Consider the following 4,159-nt stretch of genomic DNA (forward strand, 5'->3'; position numbering starts at 1 on the left):
TTAAAATCCATCTAAATTGTTATGTATACCAAGAGTTCATTCCTTATTATTGCTGAGTAGAAGTCCATAGCATGGACATGCTACAGTTTAACTACTTACCCATTGAAGGATGTCTGGGATTTTGCTTCTATATGGGCTATTATGAATAGTGTTGCTATAAACATTCATACACGTATTTTTATATGATATGTTTTCATTTCTGTAGGATAAATGACTAAGAATACGATTGCTGGATTGTATGGTTAGTGCATGTTTAGTGTATGTTTAGTTTGACAAGAATCTGTCAAACTGTTTTCCAGAGTGCCTGTAACATTTGTATTCCCACCAGCAATGTTTGGGGGATTCTGTTGTTCTGCATCCTTGTCAGCACTTGGTATTTTCAATATTTTTTTAAAAAAACATTTTACTTTGAAATAATTTCAGATTCATATTAGTGTTGCAAAGATATAGCAGAAACTTTCCATATATTCTTTACCCAGCTTCTCCTAATGGTGACGTCTTACATAACCATGGTGCATTTATCTAAACCAAGAACCAACATCAGTATAACACTTTACTAAAATACTAACTTTATTTGGGTTTCACCAGTTTTTCTACTATAGTGTAATGAAAAACTTGGTTGTTTTATTCCTCAGTTCCTGTGGAGAGGACCTCTTAGTCGTCTTTGGAATTTCCCCTGATAGGAGAGTCTTTTGTTATTCATGATGGGCTCAGGACCACACCAGTTAGTTCATAGGCTAATGAGATGACAGGGTACAGCCAGCCACATCTGCAGCTTCAAAGTAGAGCTGGCCATGCCAAAAAACCCAACTAGATTATTAGGGAGTTGGGCTTCTGAGCCATGTCATATTAGCCCACCTCCTGACCTCTGGGAGAAGAGGGGGGCTGCAGATTGAGTTCAACCATGAGAATATTGACTCCATCAAACATGCCTATGTAATGAGACCCCATATAAACTCAGGATGTTGGAAGCCATGACACAATTCCATGATTGAGAAAATACATTGCTGTGCCAGGAAGGAGACATATTCTGACTCCATGTGTAGAGGAAATGGAAGGTTGTGTTTGAAACCATCCCAGATCTCTCCCTCTGTGTCTCTTCTTTTGGCTTCATCTTCTCTGTATCCTTTTGCTATAATACAACTATAATTATAAGTAAAGCACTTTCAGGACATCTTGTAAGTCATTCTAGAGAATTATTGAACCCAAGGGAGTGGTATCCAGTTGAATCTGAAATTGTAGCCAGTTGGTCAGACATGCAGGTGGCCTGGGCCTGCAAACTTGCCCCTTGGGCCTGAAGGGTAATCTTGTAAAGGGCTTGCCCTCAACATTTGGAGTCTGGCCTATCTCTGGGTAGAGTCAGAATTGACTTGGTTAAGTTACTGCAATATTTGTAGCTGGTGTCAGAAGCAGTTGTGGAAGCTGGGAGAAGTTTTTGTAAAAATTTTGCACTACTAATGTCCTTTTTCTTCCCAGGATCCAATCCAGTATACCACATTGCATTTAGGTGTGCTGTCTCCTTAGTTTCTGCCCATCTATGACAGCTCCTCAGTCTTTCCTTGCCTTATGTGACCTTGACAGCTTGGAAGAATACTGGACATTTATTTTGTAGAATGTCTCTCAATGCGGATTTACCTGAGGTTTTCTCATGATGAGACTGGACTTGTCATAAGACCATATTAGGGGGTACATGATCTCAACATGACTTAATGGTATTTTAACCTTGATCATTTGAGGTTTCTCCATCATAAAGTCACTATTTTTCCCTTTCTATACACTATTCCTTAGAGTCCATCCCATACTCAAGGGATTAAGCTTCATCTCCTGGATGGAAGAGTATAAAAAAATTTGTAGACATATGTGGGAGCCCCAGGCCCAGGGCCTTACCCGAGGGCCTTGAAGACTGTACACAGCAGTTTGCTTGACCTAGGACAGTCAATGTTTGGCCTATTCTCCTTGTAAAACCAGGCCTCCATGCTAAATGTAATCTATAACTACCTCCTCCCTGAGACTCCCTGAGATACTGTTGTCTACAAGATAATCTATAATCCTCCCCTCCTCCCTGTTGATTACTCTTCAAGCCCTTATAACCAGCTTGTTCACACACACACACACACACACACACACACACACACACACACTCCACCCTGCCAAAGTGCAGAGCATCTTCACATTGAGCTGTGAACCCACCGCCTTTCAGAGCAGCTCCTCAATCCATTCAGAGAAGCTATTGAATTCAGGGCAATGTGACCCGATTTCCCACCCTGTAGGTGAGCCCCACAGTAAAAGCTCATGTCTCAGAATGTTCCTGGTGCTTTCTTTAGTTCTTTGGCTACAAAAGCCTTCTTGGGTCATGACAACATATGTCAAAACCACCATCACAATTACTATACATTTTGGGAGGGATACTTTGAGTCTATTCACTTATTCTGTTTCTCCTTGTCTGGCCATAATCCTCCAGAGTAGGTTCCGCCAAAGTTTGATGGGCACATAAGACTGAAAAAATGAAGCAGGCCACTCCATATAGCAAAACAGTAACAGTTTATTAGGGAACTTACAGACCAAGAAGCTGGTCCTGGGTGGCTGCTGGACATTCAGAGTAGTGCTCCATGCCATCCAGGGGATTACAGGGGGTAATATGGGGTAAGAACAAGGAAGACACAGAGCTAAGTCAGGATTTGCAATATCTTAAACATGTTTCTTTGAAGTTACTGATATGTAGTAGGAGTAGTTTAGTACAGTTAGCTATCTTGCTTAGGAAAATGCACCTGTGCTTTAAGATGCACAGGAAGGGATTTTTTGCCTTATCTAGGAATTTATGGCTTCTCTGATTTAAGGTCTCATGCTTCTTAAAGTGTTTCCCACTAAGTTTAGCATTCATCAGTGCAGCTTACCTGCAACGATTATTACTTTAGTATTCTAATGGTGATTTTCTATTTTTTTCCTTCACTCCTTCTATATTTATGATTTGAAATTCTTCTGTAAGGAAGATTTTTCCCTTCTTCCCATTTTTTTTATTCAATCATTTATTTAAATTGGTATAGACTCAAGGGTATTTCTTTCATTCTTTGGGTTATAATCCAATACTATCATTGTTTGTTATTTATTTTCTTGCCCAAATTGTTACAGCTTTGGCCATAGAGTATGCTTTCAAGTTGGCTCCTGTGTCCTTTTGAGATGCTCTCATGCTTTTTCTTGCATTTTCCCTGCCTCAGCCCTAGAATCAGCCGTTTTTCTAGGTAATGCTCTGGGTGCAGGGTGTGCTTTATCTATTGGGATGTCGCTGCTTACAGGCCCTCTCATCAGACAGAGCTAGGAAATATATATAGGAATATTAACCCATGTATACATACATATCTGTGTTTATTTCTGTATCTATCTCTGTGTGCATATATGTGTATGTTTGTGTATTTATATATGAGCATGAGTTCATACTGATAACTCTGACTCTAATCCAACGCCATAAGATTCATTCCAGCCTTTCCCCCACTTATTTGTAACTATTTTTTCTGATAATGAAGAAACCTGGCCCCAACATCCACCATCCATTTACTTATTTGTTCAACCCTACTGTACATGTAGCTTCAGAATTGCTAACCCATACCCCTATGAGAAATGAATTTATGAACTAGAGTACACTGTTTGTGTGCATTTCTTTTGGTCTTTAGCCTTACAATAGCTAGTCAAAACACTGCTTTCTAATGTGACTTACGTCAGCTGCTTTTTTCTGCACCCCTTTGAGCATGGTTATGTTTGTAACATAGTGAGATTATAGTGAGATTTGTTTGTCACAGTCTGTTTTCCATCCTGGTTTCCCCTGACATCCTCTTTGATTTTTAAAATTTCCATGCAGTAGAGTTCACTCTTTGTTGTGTACAGTTCTATGGAATTTGAAACATACATAGTTATATATACCATTGTACTATAGAGAACAGTTCCATCATCCTAAAAATTCCTTTGTGCAGAGTTAATGCATAATGGGTACAGGGTTTCTGTTTGGAGTGATGGGTAAGTTCTGATAATGGATGGTGGTGAGGCTAGTACCACATTTTGATTGTAATTAATCTCACTGAATTGTATGCTTGGGGATAGTTGAAATGGGAAATATTACATTGTATGTACATGTCTACAATAAAAAAAAGAGACAATGAGAATTAAA

Source organism: Choloepus didactylus, chromosome X, assembly GCF_015220235.1.
Source record: "Choloepus didactylus isolate mChoDid1 chromosome X, mChoDid1.pri, whole genome shotgun sequence".
NCBI lineage: Eukaryota > Metazoa > Chordata > Mammalia > Pilosa > Megalonychidae > Choloepus > Choloepus didactylus.